Raw genomic sequence first — 22,334 nt, 5'->3', positions numbered from 1 at the left:
ATGATGTTGGTACAGTACTGCCTTTTGATAAGAACAGTCCAATAATTAATCACAAATGTCTTCCCCTCCCTCTGTTTTTTACTGGCCTCCTTTATGTGTTGCCTATGTTGTAGATTACTTCTACTTCGCAGTGAAGAGAAATGAGATGTTTCTGGAAGAACCCTTTTTTTTTAAAAAATAATAGGTTCCATACTCAAGTGTATTTGAGCTTGCCAGCTAAGATTGTGAAGTCATTGTGAGCAGGTGACCAGCAAGAGTTGGGAATTGGAACTAAATATAGATAACTGGGAGCTTTATAACATAGCGAAGCTGTTTACAGAAAGATTAATTTATTGAGAATGACTTAAGAATTTTACAGGATAGAGAGCAACGATGTTGCTTGTAACATGAAGATTGGTGCTGTTTATATATTATGTGGTAAGGTGCTATTTTGTCTAATAGCAACTTTTGACACCCATGTGGGATTAGTGGGGGGGCAAGGGATTGACAAAGACGTGGTCATTTAGATCTAGCAGTGTTTTAGTTCATTTAACTAGACAACCAGCTCGAAGTATGACATCACCAGCAGCTGGAAGTTTGTTGCTGTTCAGCTGGCTGTTTATCTTAATAGACTTATTTCTGTCTATATTTCTGTCTTTGTTCATTTTGCTTTTCTTATGTGACCTTGAGTCCTTGCATCAGCAGCGTGCTGTAGTATTTCTCAATGTTTAACTCGCTTAGGTTCTGGTTAGTGAAATGTTTCTTCATGTACAATTTTACTACTTCATTTGAATGGGGTGTTTTGAAATTAATTGAATACTTACCTTTTGCTTTTTTTTTTTTTTTTTTTTTTCACTACTTAAATTTAATCATTGGTGTGCGGTTCAGATTCATTCAATATCTCAAAAGTTCAACATTTACGTAATTCATGTTTATTGCAATAAATTCAAATATGTCTGCCGTTTTTGTTTTTAAATTCTAGTGTATGGATATCTGCCAGTGATTTGCCCATTTTTGAAAAAAGTGCCGACCCATGGTGATATGCTGTAATCAACACCCCCATGTGACCTGTTTCAACCAATCAGGATAGAGTATTTAAAATACCCATTTTATAATATGTGAGTAAAAGGAAGTTGCTCTGATCTGGTGAGTGGCAGTGGTGGCTGGGAACATTGGACAGCAGAGTTACTGTATACAACAAGACTACTTAATCGTTGCCAGCATGCATAATAATGGCATAAATAAAATTGACATTGTTGCCCTTATTTAGACTGGAAAATAGTTGGATATTTTGCAACTGCTCAGTTATTGAGCTGAAGTTCATATAAGGAACTTCTGTGACTATCCAAGGACTACACTGGCATAGTGAAAAATGAACATGCATCTTACAGAAAGGTATCGAGCAATGTACTAAATATCAAATATTTACATTTTCTTAATGTATTTACAGTAGTGGCTGCATTGGGAGTAAGATTCACATATTAAAGCAGCATACCATTATAGTTTTGTCACCAACAGTGATAGCATAGACAGCTATGGTTGCCTAAATAAGCTTGCAAAATCTTTTATGTCATTGATATACAGAATAGTACAGAATTATAATATGAACATACTTGATGTGGTCCCGTCAGTAGCCAGTTGCAACGTGACACTCGGCTGCATAGAAATAGCAGAGCCAGAAATCGGAAAGCAACAGCCAATACAAGACAGGTTTCCAGGGGAGCAGTCCGAGAAGCAGTGCATAGCCTTGCTTATTGTGTTGGCTGTCGCTGAATCTGTCAGACAATGCATTAGACTTGAAACTTAGAAGGTATAACAACCTGAAGTGGAAAAACTTGATGGGTGATATGGACTCTGACCTCCTATCCAGTATGGTTGTCTGGAGACCATCTTTTCGGTTGACACATGATTGATCCAAAATGGCTGAAATTTATTTCTTTTAGATTTGTATTAGGCAATGACTCTTCAAATATAGATGTGCTGATTTTAGATTTTGGAAGCGATTGGTGACTGACTGGTGGTAATTTTTATCCTCTATCCTTATACTGCAGTGAATTTTTCAAATAACTACTAGGCTGCAACACATCTCTGCCGACAGAGACTAGCATTTTCAAAACGGATCATTTTATATAAATCTAGCACTGACGTCGTATGTTTTGGGTAATATTAAGCTGGATTGGGAAATGAAAAAGCTTCCTGGGGTTAAGAAGATGTTACACCACCTCAAAGCCTATGGATGTCTTTGCTAGATTTATTCTGGCATTGCATTCTGTCAGTAGAAAGGATTCTGATAAAGGTATGTTGCTGTGTCACTCTGGAAAGGTGACTGACTATGCAGCCGCCCTTTGTCTGAAACCACAGAAATAAGATCCCAGATGGCATGCCTTAATGTAGGGCTGTTGAAAAGCATTGTTATCACAGTGCCTGCTCTCTGACCAGCTCCTGGCTGGTAACCCATCTCATCTTTGCCACTAATGATGACTGCAGTGTGTGGGTAAAGGAGAGAGTGTGACATATGGAAGACAGAGTGTGTGTGCTTGAGTTTGGCTTTTAACAAAATTAGAAATGAATAACCATTTGCTAACCGGGTACTTGTACAGTGGTGCTATATTATACCTTATTAGCAAGACATTTCTTGCAAAACACTGGTGGAGAGAAAATCCTTTTAATAACGTCTCCTTGCCTATTTAGTGAGGTTGCTTTTTGTGCAAATGAACATGTCTTAAGAGTTGCCCTACACGTGACATTTTCAAATTATTAATCATAGAACATAGAAAAACTGCTATTATAGAAACCGTAACTGTTATGCTTGATTAACACCACATTGTAAAATTCTCTTGTGATTTTATCTATCTATCTATCTATCTATATATATATATATATATATATATATATATATATATATATATATATATATATATATATATATATATATATATATATATATATATATATATATATATATATATATGAGTTTTGATGTAGTTTCATTGGGGGGGTTCTCACATTTGGGACCAGTGTTCTATTTTCCACGTAAATGTACAGTACACACCTTTGAACGTCTGTCTGATGTCTTCATTTTTCTTTTCACATGTTTCCAGTAAGATTTCTGTTGGATTTAATCACAGGACTTGGACGGCAGCTCACAGTAGCTCTGCACTCAGTAATTGGAGATTCCCCATTGTGTTGAGGGGGTGAGACTGACAAAAAGTCAATTTGCTTTCTCTCTTTTGTTCCTTGCAGATATTGTTTTCTATTATTAGTTTACCCAGTGGGCTTTAGATGTCCTGTTTATTGTATAGTAGTACTGTAGGTTCATTAATGGATTCCATTAGTGATTAAACTGGCTCGGTCAGCCTGACCCATACAGCCATTGAGGAAGTAGAAGCGTGGGAGCCACAGCAAAATAGAGTGTAAGGTACTGAGCCAGCAGCTGCAGAGGGGAGAAAGATGAAGAATGCTCAATACATTTCCTCACTAAGCATTCCCAGAGCCCTTGCACTGCCAGAGGTGACATGACATGCCTCTTTGTCTGGATCTCCAGTCAGTTCACTCCTTTCACACCCAGCCTGTCTGAAACCCTCAAGCAAGCTATTGTCCACAGAGAGCTTGACACACACTGGATCTTTAGATTGGCACGTTTTTATCACAAGTTATAAGGGCACCAACATCTGGGGGTATATGTTATCTGTCCGTTCATAGGTATGTCCGATACACTGAAAGTAGGTCAATGTGCTTTACTTCTGTATTTACTGCCATGGTGGGGGATGCAAGTTACTAGTGTTCTTCCAGAATAGTAATGTGCGTCTCTCCGTATCTTTTAAATATAAAAATAAAGTATTACATCACAGTCAACAAGAAGTGATATCGTCACCAAACGGTAAAGTGAGAGAGTAAAATACAAAAGAACTGATTAGAAATCTAATATCTGGTTACAAGCAAAAGGGGAGGGGGTTAGAGAATGAGAATTTGAGGCTGTGTCAAATGTTTCAGAACATTCATGGAGTGCATATTATATTTTCTCCAACTCTGCATCCACTGAAAGTATGAGGATCAGTGTCTTGCAATATGGAATGCTCTGCAACGTGACGTTTACACTGGTTGGTTTAAACAAGCCTGTTGGTTTGGGGTATGGTAAATGCTAGTGTTAATGCAATATGTGTGAGTATCGATTGGTCTGTAATCCTAACCCAAGTATGAAGCCTGATGGGAGTGTTTTTTTTATTTTTTAATCTTTCTGGTTTTCAAATGATGGTGCTTCTGCTTCGTTAACTATGCATTGACCCTTGTGTCAAAGCAAAGTGGTGGCTTCGCAATGTGTTTTTAGAAGATATGGAAATTATGGGCCAGCAGTTTAGCAGACAGATGTTTGATGGATGTTCAGTATGGTTGCTTTCCTTTTGCTTTATTCACAAAAGGGAGAAAATCCTAGCACATGAAAGGCGAAAAAGTGGATTAAATATGCAGATTTCTAAATAGCCGCGCTGGATATCAAAGCAGCTGACCCGTGCTGTGAGAGCATGAGATTTAATTTTGGTAATCAAACAGCAGTTGCACCTGGGTTACTCTTTTGCTGTATCTGCCATCGTTTTAACCCTTTGTCGTGCATGAAATAGGTATACAGTAACTAGGGTTCTTTTGAGGAGCACACAAAATACTGTAATGAATCGCTCGCCTAAAATTATCCAAGCAAAATGCTTCATTGAAACATAGTGAAACCTGTTAATTGTCAGGTTTTTCCACTCAATGCGATATTAGGCAGCTATTTGTAAACAAAAGGGAAGCAAATGACATGGATTGAAAACATATCTGATTTTGCATATTTTCATGGAATTATTTGATATGTTTAGTGTTCATGTAGGATCTACACAAGTTTTAAATTCAGTAGTACTAATAGAGTAATTATTTTTAAAATAGTTTTCAATGTTCCTCAATTTTGGCACACATTTTCAATAAAGACCTATGGGGGTTCTTTCTTCTCTTTCAGATTCGCTGTAATTTAAGCCCCACAAGGCAGGTGTGAGATTTGATCAAGACCCCTATTTAACATAAGAGGCTGGGATGCACCTTGCTGGTCTGTCTCCTATTGGCTTGGTATGTCTCCTTTGATATTTTATCTTTTAAGACTCATCCTTTGAGTCTCTTTGTTCTGCAGGACTGAGCTCGACAGTCAAGGCCCTGTAAATGAAGTCTGTGTTTTTTGTTACTTGATGTCGTGTGACATTCGACATTGTAAGCCGGAAGCAGCAGTCTTGTCCATGCTTTGTCCTCTGAAATTCTGTGCAGCAGTTGGTCTCCTCATACCCTATAGTGTCCACACAATGAAAGAATGGTAGTCTAAATGTTCATAAAACCAATTTGTCCGTATCTATGCACATGTGCCCTGCAGCTCACCAAGCAGCCTACATATTGGCAGCTTCAACCAATCAAAATGTTACAATGAAGAAAAGATTTCAGGAGTCCAGAGAAAAACATTTTTTTTTTTTTTCCTGGCTAGATTCAGAGTTAAGAACTTGCAGGTATAAACGTTCTTTAGTAAATTTAGTATCGTTCTTTAGTATTTTCATTGTCACTAGTATACAGTATGGAGTTCATTGTTTAAGACCTCTAGCTACTGAATAAAGTAAACACCAATAAGCAGCATACAGCACATTTCTGATTTTAACAGCTAAACTATGCTAGATTACTCTGTTTGTGCTGAAATTATTTGTACCTGCACACACATGTTTTTTGTCAATAAATAGTGTATTTGGCATTCTTATCTGGAAGTAAAGCATGGTTACCATTGTGAAGCATGGTTTCTGGCCTCTCCAGTACTGAAATTTAGTGAAACTTTTCATTGATTTTAATAATTGTGTGCTTGCTGCTGTCCCTATTTTTTTCAGTCAACTGATTTTTGAGCTGTTGTAGTCTATTGTTATTAATGCGCAGTGAAACGATATAAGGCAATTCATTCATTGTTTATTATGAGTGTATTCAGAATTTGACAAGCAAGCATCCTATTAAGAAAGCTTCTAAAGGAGGTGTAGGCAATGTTAATATGTAATGTAAGTCCTTATATGGAGAGAAAAACCCTTTTGCATGTCTCATACTGTATGCAGGTTTGATTGATATGTGTTCAGTTGGTGCATTGTGTTCATTTTGTGTAACACGACAGCTGGCCTTCCACTAAAAGAAAGGTAAATTCTGTTCACATGGAGCCTGCGTTTTATTTACAGCTTCATGCAGTACATAGAAAAAACGCTAGGAAAACCTTGCATGAAGTGCAAAAGTAGGTCAGTAGATTTCAGTTTAAGGCACTGATGCATGGCTGAAACTTATTGGTATAGTAGGTAGAATGGACCACAAAGTCAGGACTGCCAGAGCTTGGTCTATGAATACATAGAAACGAATATTTGATAAGACAAAGGTAATAAGTTACCTTCATTTTGCCATACAGTTGGAATATATTCTACAATACATTTTGAATGTAATTTGATGCACAGATAGTAACAGCCCCCATATATATTACACACTCCCTTAGATAAACAGAGTTTACTTATGGCGTTCAATCCTCCCGTTGCTGCAGGTAACTGTAGAAGAAAGGTTTCTGTTTAGGTCAGAGTGATAAAGCATACAGAATGCTTTATGGAGGTTAGTAATGTGTGTGCCTACAGCTAAAACTACTGTAGGCCATGTAAACAAACTGGCTATCCAACTGCATGTTTCAAATGGAACGGAGTGCTAAAGAGGATGAACCATGGGAGAATGTAAAAATAAATACCCATGAATTTTAGATTTGAGTGTAAAATTGGCAGATGTTGTCATTTCTATCTGCTTAACAAAGGGAATTGTTTAATAATTGTTTAGTAGTTCACATTATTAGGTAAATGCAATTTGTATTTTGTTGTAGAATACTGCCAGGAGTAAGAACGCTTTAGTTGAGACCATTGCTTGATGAAGCAGTGGGTTGATTTTAAAACAATAGGAGCGTTTTCAGACGTGTTTGGGGTACACAACAACCCAAGGCTGCCAGCGACAGCTGATGACTTTTAATTGTACTGAAGCTGGGAAATAATCTGTAGCTTTTATTTCTTAATGAAGGATGCCCCGGTGAACCCTCCCATCAAGTGTTGGCCAAAAGAAACCCCCCACAAATTCTTATTTAAACACTTTTCACATCAAGTCAGTGCTTTACTAGAGATCCGTGACACCCTATTGACAGTATTATTGCAGTTGTTCAATATCTCATTTAAATCCCATGATGTATTAAACCGTCAATGGCAAAAGTTTTTACATAAGTGCCCCATCAATATGTGGAGAAAGTCACAGTGTGCCAGTGTCTTTTGTAAAAGATGTGTGCATTAGCGACCCCACTTTTAAATATGAATGTGTCTTTTTTTTTTTTTTTAACTGTTCACATATTTGAAACTGTAGACATTTCTGTCTTGGTGGCTGACTCGTATAAAATTGAAGCCGACTGCAGTTTAGAGTTCTTGACTGCAGGGAATATCTTTCTGACGCACACTTTTCAAGTTGTCACAAGAAGTACCCTTGACCCCCGCAGCTGCTAATTGATCAATGCATTGTTTGTGGAAGATGGGGTTAAGTGGCTGCCTTGCTACAGAAACATTTAATTAGGCTTGCTGATAGTGTTTTTTTTTTTTTTGTTTTGTTTTGTTTTTTTGCCTGACGAAGTAATCGGCACCGCACAGTTTTCATTGCATGTTGAATAATCCTGACAGAAATAATGAGGATTGCTGGATGACACGTAAACAGATGAGAAAGATTAAACAAATGTGACCTGGGTTTCCACTACTGTAGGTGGTCAAAATCAGCAATTAGGAAATTAAGGATTCACATTCTCTGCTCTTATCCCAGGGTTTAGCAGGTGAATGTTTGTTTGTCCGCGCTGTTTAAAGTGTTAAGTTGTATATTGTAGTTTAGGGTTATGTTTTTGGCTTTCAATATACACTAGTTGTCTGATACTTTAATTTCAGTTTATGGTTTCAACCATTAAAAAGGAACATTGTAAGCACCCAGTTGAAATTAGGTGGAGCTTTGCACTGGAGTTTTGACATACAGTTTTTATCAGTCTTTCCAGGTTTGAACAATGCATTTTAATTGTGGACCCCTCCTGTATATCTTTTTAAATAGAAGAAGTAGAATGCAGGCAATACAAATATAATTAACTATTTCATTTTTTCTGTTAGGACTTTCAGATCTAACTGGCTTAGGATAGGCACTTGCAGGCTTTGTGCTGTGTTATAGGATATAAGTGGTAGAACTCATTGCAACAGCGAAGTTTGCCTGCACTGTTCATTGGAGAAAGCTGCTTGGGGGACCAAGACGGCATTCAGATAAACCTTGCTATTTGACAATATTGGTAAAGGTAAAGACAGTGGGTACTAATAGATGGAACTGGAATGAGTCGAGTTAGTCATATAGTGCAGGACATGGTATTGCTGGCACTCTTGTTAACTTGTGTGTCTTGGTGAAATCCCAATGTGGGTCAATACAACGTGGGCTACATTCCTGCTCCCTTGATTAATCCTCAGACAAACAATTCTGCCTATTCCCCAAGCCACCATGTAAAAGACAACCTCTTGTCAGTTTTGCCTACCTGGTTCAATAAATTTCCTTTTGATGTGTTTTGAGATCCAGTGTTTTGAGTCCCAGCTCAGCTTTTTCAGGTTAGATATTCATTAGTATGGCATGCTGTTGAAATTTATTATCACAATGATCCTGTTTAAAATAAAGCAGGACCGCTGTTCTCTCCCACGGTAGAGGGAGGGGCTGAATTAGTCATTTTCCGATGCCTGATTTGTTTTCATGGTACTGAATCCCTACTCTTGGCTTGGTGCCCTGTGTCTTTATAGACAAATCAGTGACTGTCAAAGCTAATTAACACCTATTTTAACATGATTATGACAATACATTTTCAATAGTTATTAATAGACTAAACAATTAAAACATCACTTCAATTGCTGATTATTAGTCTATCTCCATTTTTTTTTAAACTTTTTAAAAAGCCTTTTATTCACCCATTTGAAAAGTTAAGAATGGACAGAGTCTTTCCCACTTTGTGAATACAGATTTCTGTTTATCAAACAGGCAGCTGTTGCTCAGATGATAACAGCTGTGGTAATCTCCCCATGTGTTAATGATTTGATAAGGAGATTTTTTTCCCCCTTCCATGCAAAAAAAAAAAAACAAAAAAAAACAACACATAGTCTCTTTTAACTGTAATGTTGTAAATTGCATCTTATCAACAAGGCATTGGTTTCACTGTAAATTGATTTTTTTTTTCTCCATTTGAAGATAAAAACAAGTTTTTAAAAAGGAAAGAAAGACTATAGTTGTTTCTATAAGGCTGTTCTCTGCATGCATTATCTTAAGTAGACCTCCATGTTTAATGAAGTTAAAAGCCAAGCATGATGGCCTTTTCTTGTTTTATTTTTCACAGTTGTAATGCACAGTGCTCACTGCGATGACAGAATTTACTGCATAATCCTCTGTTTTGCACACTCAGGGTCATGTGCATTTGAATACCTCGACCACTTGTAAGGCTTACAAATACGGTTCTACGCATTTGCCTCAGTCATATTGGAAGACATTGCTTGTTGTATAAAAAACTCAAGGGGTATATTTTCAATTTTCCTCCCATTCTGAAAGGAGAAAAATCCAACTTCAGAGTGCTTCTGAAGTATTGCTTCCTTATGGTTACTAGTTAAGGTGAGGTGAACTTTTGTGAATTAGCAAATCCACGGCTTCATAGACTAATGTTAATTTGTCATAAACCTTTTTAGCACGCACCTTCATATTTTTATGAAGTCCCTGACTAGCACTAGTCTCGTACTACCCAATGTTATCTTAAGTCAGGCAGTCCAAGATTAGTGCTAACAAGGGGCTGTGAAACCAACTGCAAATGTGTTTGTGATCATGACATTGTGCGCAGACTTAAAATGGCTGCCGTACTTGTTGGGTTGTGGTTTTTTGTTTGTTTCTTTTTCTTTAATCCTAGTGATATGAGCACGTCCACAGACACACACATCATATTTCAAATTGTGTACCACTGCCACCACAGCCCACTTTAATAAGATAATAAAATATGACTTGGCTCTATAAACCCAACAAGATTTGTGCTGATCCTTTGATGTCTCCCAAAAGGAAATTAAGTTTCTGAAAGTGATGATACAAAACCAAAAAAGCTATATAAGGTTCTGAAAGCATATCTATTTGCCAAGCCATTCTTTCTAATAAAAAGTTATTGTTGTAGCATAAGGGCAGTATATGAACGATGTTCTTATATAGTTCCTAAATTGTTGTTTTTCCAATTTTTGTCAACTTTCATTCCCTAATCATGATGCTGAAGATGTAGCAATACTAAAAAAACTTTTAACAGGAAGCTGCATTGCTAAGCACTGCCACAAGGTAGTTAACAGGGGAATCTTCAGACAGAATAAACATGTATAAAGTAACAACAAAGCCACCCGTTTCTTTTTGCAATAAAACCCTCACCATTGGGCACACCTTGGTAATTTACCTTGTTTAAAGTGGTCAGCTACTGGATGGTAGTTAGTTGAGTCAAGATCCAGAATTCTTGGGATACGCGGAAGAAATTGGGTTGGTTTTAATAACATTTGCAGGTTTCCGGTTTTAATATGCATAAAATGCTTTGGGTCTATAGCAGACTGAAGGGAAGAATTGAGATTCTCTGTAGTAGGGTAGCCCATGCATAAGAAAGCAGTTAGAAAGAAAAGCATTGCAGCGTTAACCAGCGTGGGAAGCTGCCTTACAGTAAATGGGTTACAGTAACAGTGATACTGTAATGAAATATGCTAACATCTGTGTGGCAGTGGGTTTAGGAAGTCAGTGGAACAGGAGAGGACCTGTTTTTCTAGTGGGGGGCCTTGCTGTACTGTTTTATATCTCACACTGAAAGTTAGTGACTGGGGAAAGATGATGATTGAAGCAATTATTGCCCTGTCTGTTGCATTGCAGCATTTCAACATATAGGCACAATGTTATTGTACAGTACACGTGGAATTTTATGGGTTACGATAGCTAGACAGGCACATTAATTGGGGAAGTTACAAACTTCATAATGAGAACTTTCATGTAAAACTTGTCCTTGGGACATCGATTATTGTAGCATTTGAACTGTGGTACAGTGGGCAAGCCTATAGTAATCAAATCACAAAGATCTGCCATTCACAAGAAGCACTTTTGTGATTGAAATACTATAGCTAATAATTCCATTGACTTGTGCTTCTCAATAAATGTCAGTTTTTTTTTTTTTTTGGTTTCCAGCAAAGATGCTAGTTTGAATGTGTTACTAAGATTCCATGCAATGTTTAAAATACAAATTAGTATGTTTTAGGAAGTTTTTTGTTTTGCTTTAATTTCAAAATATGTGTTGGGTCTATGTAAAAAGCTATTGCAAAATTTTTTTTGCTTTAAGCTTGCTGCTGATTCAAAAAATGGCAAGCAGAATTCTGGAATATTAGCTGTACATAGGGGGAGGGTGCTGTCTGTGCTCTGAAAGTGTCTCGTGTGTTAGAACAGTGTTGTCGACGGGATACAGGATCAGCTCTCGAGAAACCTCCCTGTTGGAGAACTACCCTACAAGTGACGTGCTCCATGGTGTCCTCTCAGTGACAGCAGGACAGTGCTGACTGCAGCCAGAGCAAGGACAGGACAGGGATAGGCAGGGAGAATGGATAGAATATGGTAAGGGGTAATGGCTTCTCCTGCTGTTTGCGTAGCAGCACTGAGAGGATCCAGATTGATTTATTAGTTGGTCGTTAGTTTATGACACACAAGAAAGAGAAGACTAATATGATTGTCGTGAAAACAGTGGCTTATCCTCCTGAACTGCTGTTTACAATGTTGGCTGTGCAGTAACATTCATGGCAGAATTTGTGGCAGCTTTTTGTGCAGTAAATAGTGGTTGTCGGTGCTGATTCTGCATGTCATTAAGCCACAGCAGGATACTGCAGGTACATGCCAATTAAAGTGCCTTTTTTTTTTTTCTTTTAGCAACAGCAGACTGAAATGTATAAAGCCTGGGGTAATTGTCCTTTACTATCAGGGCAGGTGTTGATAAAGTGAATGTAGTTTAAGATTGGGTGCAGTAAATGTAATTGGAAATGAATTAACCCAATATACCCCATGGGATATTTTCTGTCCCTGCATCACACTGCACATACAGATATTTGCCGACTCCTCCCTCTTAACCATTATAACACGAAAACCCAATTTTTGTCCCATATATAATGTAAAAACTGATGTGCTGTTAAACACCCATTAAGTAAGAATTCTGCATTTTGAGGGCATCGGCTTATAGTGTCTGCTGTCAGACGTGTCTGCTCTCAGAGCGGTCTGAATGGGATTTCTCTACATCTATGGCAGTCCCATTTACTACTATGGGAATACAAGCAGACAGTATTTATCCTAATATTTTCTTTTAAATTGCACTGCATGCAGCCGGTGCTTGAAGTAATCCGATCCATCTGCCTATAAATACGACTATTCAGAAGTAAAACTGGTGCAAGTTCTCTTAAGCACAGACGAGACAAGCCCACGTTATCCAACATGAACGAGCAGCAGTAGCGCTTGTGGATCTGGGAGAAACTAATTTGTTTTATACAACTGTTTAGAAGAGGCCACTTCAAAATGAATGGGGGATCTGCAAAGTTGTATTTTTTTTTTTTTTTTGAAAAGAGGTAAAAAGTTGTCTTTCTCTGCAAGATGGTTATTATCAGCCAAAGCAACAATGCACCTTTTTTTTGTTGGCTTCCATTACTTTAAACTGTTTTGCTACTACTTGTTCATTTAGGCACTGCACAACTTGCTTTAGTTACAAACAGGCATGTTGTACAGTGTACTGTATCTTTGCTATCCAGATATCCAGTTTACATTAAGATGCAGTAGTTTTTACATGGTGAGAATTCAGGCTTCATTTACTGGTGTTCCTCAGAGTAAATTCACACTGTATGACCAGAAGGCAGGGGGCTAGTCTGAGATGTGACAGACTGAGGAGGAAAGCCCAAGGGACGACCCTAAAACCTCATAAATGAAGATACGTTTGGGATAGCTCTTTAGTTTATTATCCAAAATGACATTGTTCCTCTTCTGGGTCAGAATATAAACATGTAACTTGAGGGGTTAGGACCCTGGGGACAGTATGCCTTGGGGAGGTTTTTCATCTGTAAAGCAGATGCTATCTTTGCTTCACTCTGTCCTAAGAATGCCATCTCTTGCTCACATGGCATGGAGCCTTAATTTTGTATTTTGTATGTTAAAGGTTGCCAAAGAATTATTTTAACCTGTAAAGTGAGCTCTGTAATAGCTACCAACCTTGTATTGTCGAGTGTTTTAAATATAAAAGGATCCTGTCAGAGTTAGGAACCAACTTTGTGATCCAATTGGAATCAGACAGGACTTGAATCAGTCTGTACTGAAGCCAGAACTGAATAATGCTCCTGGATGTAAAGTACAGCATAAAGAGCCATGCATAACCACAGCAATGAATGGGGAAAATGTTCTTATTTTAATTTAACTCTGTATTAGGGATTTAAAAGGCTTTCAAGTTCAAAGTGTAATGAGATTTTCAGCACAGGACTTTTGCCACCGTTCCTTGGTGTTTTGAATGTATAAATTCTGTCACTGAATTAGTTCAGCAGTTTCCTGGCCCAATACCAAATGCATTACTGCTATTCTTAGCCTTTCAGGTGGAGAATCTTCATTTTGTGGTATAAGACTATGTTTAAGGTTACAGTACACAGTGTATTCCATACTGTACATGCCAGAAAAAGCATAGCTTTTTTGAAATCCTAGCAGTCAAGGATAATTAGTTACTGTAATCTAATTGCATGAGTTAATTCTGCCTTCATTACCTGGTTCAAAAAGGCTAATTTCCTGGCTGTCAGTGTTTACAATTCTTCCTTTCTTGGTTGATTAGCGAAACTCTATACTTAAGTTCTTCAGTGGGACTGAGGGATCATGTTTTATGGTATATTTAACATTAATGTTAAAAGAATTTAACAAAGTTTCTATACTTTTCTATACCCCTAGAATGTCCTGCAAAAATGACTTATTTTGGGAAACGACAGCTGTCCCTGCTGTTTACAGTCCATTTAAGGTATTACTTATTCTAGCTAGCATGAATTGGCATAGTATACTACAAGTCTGCTGTTTGTCTGTATTTCACACTGCATATTTCCACAGGGGTTTGGAAACAGTGACCTTTTGGCTTCCAAGTCCAGGCTAGATACAAAGTGGGTCATGACATAATTAAGAACAAGGCCCATCTTGTTTTTTCAAATCTGTAGAAGCAGAAGAATTTGGGTTATAAGGGAATCTGTTCAATGGAAGTAAGATGAAAGTTTGATTTTAAAATTCTAACTGAAAGTGTCCAAGATTGTAGAAGCTAGGTTTGCCCCTGGTGCACTTAACATTATTACACCTCTCTTTTTTTCCTGTGGTTCTTTGGGTTGAACACACACTGTGCTCTTGCTTGATGAAGAATCCCAGGCAAAGGGCAACACAAATTCTCCTGATTTTTACGTTGCTGCAAAGTCAAAGCTTAAAGCCTCATAAGTACTGTTGAAATACCAGACTTTACCCATGGCATTGATGGTGTAGGATATGACAATTTTGTATTTAATTGTCCGTGCAAGAACAATGTGTCTAGTTAGGGTACCTGAACAAGAGCATTTATTGCATTTTGTGGCATAAATGTTCTGCTTGTGTACCTTTTCATAGAGTGATGTGGAATATTGCCTTGGAATAATCTTAAGTACATCACATCACAAGACCTGGTCTACACTGGTACTGTAAATATTCAGTTCTGTACTAAAAAGAACATTCCCAAGACACAGAAACAAGCTACTATAGCAGTTGGTGGTAAAAAAAACAAAAAAAACAGAAGTGATTTTATGTTCGTCAGTCTAAGAAACTACTGTACGAGTACACACGTTTGATAACAACTTAAAAAAAAAAAAAAAACACCCTCCTTTCCCAAACTGTAGTTGTTTTCATTCTCAGCAGGGTATTGCAGTGATCCTTGGCGGAGCTTAATTGGGACTAAAAGGTTCATCATAACCTTGTATCCAATGTAAACTTCTCATAAACACACTCAAGCTAAAGCTGTCAATACCCTGTTATCTATCTGATGGATGTGATTCTTCCAATAAAGGCCTGCGTAAAGAATGATAAAACTACTTCCTCCCGATACAGGGACAGAGCTGCACAATGGGAAGATAGGAAGGACAGTTTGGAGGTTGGTTTCATATGCTTTGTAGAGCGTAAAAGGCTGCTTTGCATTTCATACTGTACAGATTTTGCTCCGCTTAAATGGCATCTCCCTACAAAGCTACTCACCGACTGACCTCCACGACGGTCTGGAAATGGCTGCTACCCAGATGATGATGATGTTAACTGTTTGCTGCAGAAAAATTATTAAATGAAAATGGTTGGTTGCTTATTTCCAGGCTACATTTAGAGCCAGTTCTCTGGCAATGAGAGACAGACATGAACTTGCCACCTGGGTAATACTGTGTGGGACCCCAGGAACCTCTTGACCAACCTGTTTGGTGATGCATTGTCCTTTTTCCTAAAGCCCCTCTTGCATACTGTAGTCCTGCCACTAGTAAAACTTGTATTTGACGGTTCCATGTTATTTTATGATGTGGCGCATTTTAGTCTTCAGTAGCATAAATGGCTATACTTTATTGTTCTATTGCAGTATCCTATTGTACCACAATCTAAAACTACTATTAATTGAGAAGTATTATGACAACCCCTCCCTCCACTGTAGTTTCTTGACACGAGAGCCAGATTAAACTTAAAAGACCTCCATGATTGGTGGTGAAGTTTTTTTTTCCACTTGGAAACTGGAAAATAATTTGAAATTTTTCATTGCAGTTGTATGCCAGCAAAGAGACAATAGTTCACCTTCCCAAGCTGTCAAGCATCTGGGTTTATTTTTTTTTTTTTAATATCTTGCAGAATCAAAATGGTGAAACAGATTTCCCCCACCCACCCTCTGGGCTTTGAGCGAAAATGGTAAATGATTTGTTTAAGAAAATTTTTTTTTTTTTTTTTTTTTTTTTTTTTTGTCACACAAGCAAACCTTGTTTAAAACAGTCTTCGGCAGCTGCATGCTGTGCATTCTTTTTGTTCTGTGGGTCATACAGTGGAAGGTTTCTGACTGAAGCAATTGCTTGTCTCACGGCCTCTGTTTCGCTGACCCCGGCTTCTGTAACTGCATGTCTTTTGATCACGACCTACCTTGACAAAGTTCCCCATATGAACCCAGCTGACACAGATTGTAACCCTGAACTGCAAGCTTCTTTCTCCTCAACAACGACCCTCTCTCTCTGCAATTCCCCGACCTAGATAGTTTAGAATTTCTATTAACAGCAGCTGCAAGGCTATTTGAATATTTAGTATTTCCATTTTATTGTGAGAATCATTTTAATTTCCCTCAAATCTCTCAGGGCTAAGCAAGTTCTCTGTACAACCTACATGGTGATGGGACTGAAAGTCAGGAAAGACTCGAACTGATAAGAATATGTGTGATGCAGTTGGTTTAATTTTGATTGAGTATGTTTTCAGTGGTCTGGATTGTCTTCATTTTAAAGTTGTGTGTTTTTTTTTTTTTACAAGCTGGGGAAATAAACATTTGGCAAGTTGCTGTTGCGTTTTTAGGAAGTTCAGTGTTATTTTATGCCATTTTATAAGGCTCTACCAGATTGTGTCAAGGGAAAAAATAACACAGAAAATGCATGAATGATTTTTAATACTTGTATGTTCTGTAGAATCAGCTTTTTCTGTGAAAAAAAATCTAATAAAATAGTGACATGCGACAACTATGTTATGATATTTATTGTTACCAAAATGTTCTTAAATCGGATGTTCTGGAGGCACAAATAAAAAGTGAGATTGCTTTTTTATACTGCTCAACTTTGTTACATAAAGAACAGCTTTTCAAAAAATGAATATTGATTTTTAGATTTCAACTTAACGTGTTGTGATCATTCACTTACAGAACATTGACCTTCTCTTTTTTAAAATAAAGTACAGCAGTAGTGTTGCATACTACCCATACCCTCCCTTTCTATCAAAAGGTAATTTTGTAACACATGAATTCCCCACGTGAAGGTCAACATGTTCTTGTTGTTCCAATAGAGTATCTTGATTTTGGTTTAAGGAAGATCGAGAAAGCCAGGGCTCTCTTCAGAAAATATCAACAAAGTCCTTGCCCTTTTAAAAAGGAGGGAGCTACTTAAAGTACATGGAAAAGGATGCTGCTTTTACTACTTTTCTAGATTATAGAAACACTGTCTGTGCCTAGAACCTCAAGGCACAGCACTGAAATTGATAAGACCCCAACCGGTTTCCTTTTTAGGGTCTTGGTGAAGGTGGGGGTGGATGTCACACTAGCATTTAACGACTTTGGTCAGGTAGACGAGTCAAGTCAAATCCAGCTTGTGTTCCTTATGGAAGGAGGAACCTCTATCATGTGAGTGGAGGATAAGCCGTATTTCGGGACCAGCATGCGTTTTTTGTGACGCGGTTTCTTATTAGATAGGGTGGTATTTTAGGTCTAGACTGAGGTAAGTGGGCATTTTTTTGAAGGTTTCATTTTTAACTGTACAGTAACTAGGGTGTATTTTTATTGTTTGACTTTTTAGTCACAGGCATCTATTAAAAAATGTACTCGGTACTTAGATTTGTTATCCCTTTCCCCCCTGTTTACTTGAATCTGTCATTCCAGTTTTGCTTTTCACAGATCTTTGTACATAAGGGCATATCTTCCTGTAAATAGATCTGGCATAAAGTGCTTATTTTCTGTTCAAAGTATTTTTTGTTCCTTTGTGGTTTCACATCTTGCGTCTTTTAATGATCTTGTATTTTCATTACCCCCTAGGGTGAAATAGAAGAGAGGAGGGTTTCTGCTGTGATAGATTATTTGACCTCCTTAATCTCAAGTCTTCTGGTTTTGTTCCTCAGGTGAATGCATCCATTGATACATTCTCTAAATACTTCCATGCTTCCAAAATACTCTGAAGAGGTTGGTGCTGCTTGCTGAGGACAATTGTAAAAAGAGAACAGAAACGGGAGCCCAAATAAAAATTACAGATGATTAGTATCTCATTTGTATCTCTGCTGCTCCGTGCTGAGACCCAGTACATTCTCATCACTTAGACATGAGAACTCCATGGCACTGACAATGTGATGTGCCCTTAAAGCCCAGATTTGCAAAGCTGATTTATACTGCCAATCTTAAGTTTTTTTTTTTTTTTTAAACTGAAGTCATATGGCAGGTTGTAACTGCATTAATATATTTGTGACCACTCCATAATTCTTGACAAAATGCATGCAGTCTAAGACAACTGTTATAAAAGGCTTGGATAGAAAACTAGAAAAGCCACCAAAAGTTTTGGTTATCAGCTGTAGACTTGGAGAATGGCCCTTTTCTCTTTTCTGAGGCTGTTCCTCTTGAGGCATTTGTATGTGTGCAGTGACACCTGCTGAACAAGCACCAGGCCTTCCGTTTTTAGTCCTCTTGCTATGAAGAAATACTCCCTTGTGAGCCTGACTGTATAGGACTAGTGAAGCTGTTGTTTTTTTGGTTCTTTCTCTGCGGTCTCGGTCATAGCCAGCACTACTTATGATGAATGTGCAGCCAGTTTAGATTAACAGGACAGTATAATACAAAGCATGGTTTGGCTCATCTATTGACAGCTAGAATACAAGTTTTAGTTTGTTGGTGAGCATATTTAATATAGAGGCCAAAACCTGTAAAGAGTGGACCATTATAATTCATATGTATTGAACTGCTGTCTGAAGCTTTTATAGTTACATATCTAGCCACTTTATTAAGCCCTATGAATGCTAAAGTTTCCTTAATAATTGTTGCAGGTCAAGCCCACCCAGCAATGTTGTACTTGTACTATGATGGCGATGGCTACTTTCAAGACTATAGTGCACACAATCCACTAGGATTGTGAGCAAATTGTTTGAGGAGCATGACAGAGACTTCAGGCATCATCCATGGCCACCACAATCCCCAGATCTAAATTCAATTAAGCATGTTTTGGATGAACAACGGGTTAGCCATCACTATCCTCTGCCTATTTCTCTGCACCAATTGGGTGAAATACCAATTAATTAGTGGACTAATACCCCTTAGGACAACTTCCAGCCCCTTGTGGAGTCTGTACCATATTGTGTAAAGGCTGTGATCGGACCAAATGGTTGCTCAACCCGATATTGGTACAGGTCCTAATAAAATGACCAGACAGTATGTTACTATATAGTATATTCGATCCAGACCTCCATGAGTGAGGCTGCATTGTAAAACAAATGGTATTTTACATTCTGACAGTTGCCCTAAAAGTATCTTAGAACAGTCCATGAGAGTATATGACAGTATTTGCCCAGGGAGACATGAGGTGACACATCAGTTTAAAAAAAAAAAAAAGAAAGCAAGAAAGCACGGTAGGGACATCTTCAGCAGCTTGAGATCTGACATTCCTGCTCATGTATATTGATTGAAATCTAGATCTGTCTATCTATATTAACAAAGTGTGAGAATCCATGATGAAAACTGAGTTTGAGAAGCATTTATTGATACCCTTGTGGATAGCGAGCTCACCATTAATGCCCATAATGTCTTTTAAATATTTTTTAGGGCTGACTTGCCTGCCATGTGCAAGCAATAAATTCAAAACTAGCTAGAAGGAAATACTGAAGTTATTGTGTGTTTTTTGTTTTTTTTGTAATGTGTTGCAGTGTTCATGTACTGTCAGGGTTAGTCCATGAGCCCCAGCCAAACATTTTTAATTTCTGAGATGTTTTATCACCTAGCAACCCATAATTCTCTATAAATATCTAAGCATCTTCCAAAAGTATGTAGGCTATTATGGCAATTTTTATTTTTTGTGTGATGTGCCTTTGGCTGGTTAATTAAGAAGACAGTTTAATTTATTTGCAAGTCCTGTGTCTATCTGCAGAGAAAATATTGCTGGTCCAGTAGATATGCTGTTCTTCATTATATTTTGGCTGAACCAGTGCACAGCTGTGTTACAACTGTGTGCCACATTTAAACCATCCCCACCCCAGCCACATCATTTTGCAATGCCTACACAGCCTTCTTCCCTAACAGCCTGGCACTGGTCTTTGTTTGTACATTGTATAGAAAATATTTTAAAATTGAAAAGTGGGGTTAAAACGATATTAAGAAGTTTATATTTAATTTTGAAATAATGTTATTAAATAGGTGTCCCATTCTTTCATTTTGAAAAGGTGGTCACCCTGCTTACCCCTTCAGTCCAGCACAATTCCCAGATTCTCGCAGACTGGTAGCCAACGGCAGTGCCGGCGCTAGTATTTAATGGGCCATGGTGCAAGACTGCAAAATGACTGACAAATTAATATCCCAAGAGCATGTCCTTTTTTTTTTGTAAACTGAATTTTTACCTTCCGTTAGTTTTACGGCTGAATTCTGTGAGGCGGACATATTCGTTAAATCATTTAGTTCCATTTGTTCTAGCATCATGGCTGACAGCAATTTGGGGATGCTGTTTGTGCATTGTGATGGTATATTTTAGACAAAGTTCCAAGCCATAGTTATATCCTATGTAATAAAGTATAACTTTAATATTATTGTTCAAATATTTAAGAAAATCTCGTTATACAGACAGTACAGGCCATTGTAAATCGAGTCTAAGTTTTGTTGTATATTGCCAGTATTGCATGTACAGTTGTGTAATTAACCTATAGAATACAGTGAATTAGCAGTACCGCTATGGGAAAAAGTTTTGCCTCTCCTTGTATAATTAAACAATTTTGCTTCATAGTCGAATGAAGCATGCTGAAATGATGCCACTTTAACATGTTGAATTACATACCACTTTGTAGCTTTCCATACTTTTTTTAAAATTTGGAATCTGCAATTATTGGTTATTTTCTCCCCAATTTGGAAAACCCAATTATTTATTTCAACCTGGATCACCGCTGCCACCACCGCAGCTTGGGAGAGATGAAGACGGGCACATGTGTCCTCCAGGACATGTGCTGTCAGCCGTCCACTTCTTTTCACTCTGCAGCCACCGCAGAGCTACAGTGTTGGTGGATCACACAGCTCCGGCCAGTCTACAGGGGTCGCTGGTGCACGGTGAGCCAAGGACACCCTGGCCGACCTAAGCACTCCCCATCCGGGCGGCGCTCGGCCAGTTGTGCGCCTCCCCTAGGGAAATTAATTTTCTTTTAATTAAAAAATGTGACATTTTGAAACCCAACATGAAATACCATACTACTATTATGCTGCTTTCTGGTATACTTTTGTGATATTGTTCTGTAGTTTATTGATTACATGGAGCTAAATAAAACATTTAAATGATTATCTAGTGGTGGTGGTGGTTTTTTTTTTTTTTTTTTTTTTTTTTTTAATCCAACAAAAAAAATGTAGGTGATGCAAAACCTTTGGCCATAGCTGTACCTGATGGGCTTCACCATGTTTTACCGTGTGCAGACCGGGCTGTTCTACCAAACAACATGTTTCACGCAGGAAGGTGGAACGGTTTTTCCAGATCAGGTTGTTCAGTTCTGTTCAGTCTCATGAAATTACGCCTTTAGGATCACGTCTCCCAACAGAGCAACCACATCACATTAACACTGAGCGCTTGCTGTGTCCTGCCTCCAGATTAACAATCTGTCTGCTGTAATTTGCAGATTTGAGTTTTGATTGACAGTCCACCAATACTGCCTTGCTGCGGTTTCTTTTTCTAATTAGACGGCACCTCTGTATTTTACATCTAGTCATTTAAAGTTGGCTCGTAAAAAAAAAAAAAAAAATCTAATTGACTCAGGGCTGGGCCTGGGTGCAGATGCACCCCTTGCTCACCCTTGATGCCAGCCCTGGCCAATTATACACCAGTGTCACACGTTGTTGCTCTGACTGCATTGCCACTTGGGATTTGAAACCAGTCACATGTGGCCCTTTTAATCTTTCTGAAAATCGTCCGTTTTAATCTCTCCTTAGTCTGTCAGAATGGCATTTTGTCGTTTATTACATCCAAGTTTTTACAAGTGCATGTTATTAAGAAGCAATATGACAGAACAAATGTGGTGTTTCTTGCATCCACAGGACAAGTTGTTGCAGGGAGACAGGTTACGGGTTACACTGGTGAGCCAGCTGTACTTGTAGGGAAGACATTTTTTCAGAACTCAAATTCAGATTTGTTCATCAAAGACAATTAATCGAAATCTTGAATGCGCAGTATAACCCTTCAAAAATCCTGCTTGCTGTCTGATGCAGTTACAATTATAGGGGAGTATTTAAAATGGAATTTTGTGATACT

At 38.0% G+C, this 22,334-nt stretch overlaps 1 protein-coding gene across 3 annotated transcripts in view; it reads left to right on the top strand.

Moving 5' to 3' along the window:
* Positions 1-22,334, top strand: part of LOC121294653 (talin-2-like) — a 123,649-nt gene that overhangs the window by 7,499 nt on the left and 93,816 nt on the right. For all 3 annotated transcript variants that reach the window (XM_041218599.1, XM_041218600.1, XM_041218598.1), the window contains exon 2: positions 4,967-5,073. The gene's annotated coding sequence lies outside the window, so the exon portion shown is untranslated. The remainder of the gene's footprint in view (positions 1-4,966; positions 5,074-22,334) is intronic.

Source organism: Polyodon spathula, chromosome 19 (genome assembly GCF_017654505.1).
Source record: "Polyodon spathula isolate WHYD16114869_AA chromosome 19, ASM1765450v1, whole genome shotgun sequence".
In the NCBI taxonomy this organism is placed as follows: Eukaryota; Metazoa; Chordata; class Actinopteri; order Acipenseriformes; family Polyodontidae; genus Polyodon; species Polyodon spathula.
Note: the sequence above shows the minus strand (reverse complement) of the source record. Positions and strands in the feature narration are given on the sequence as shown.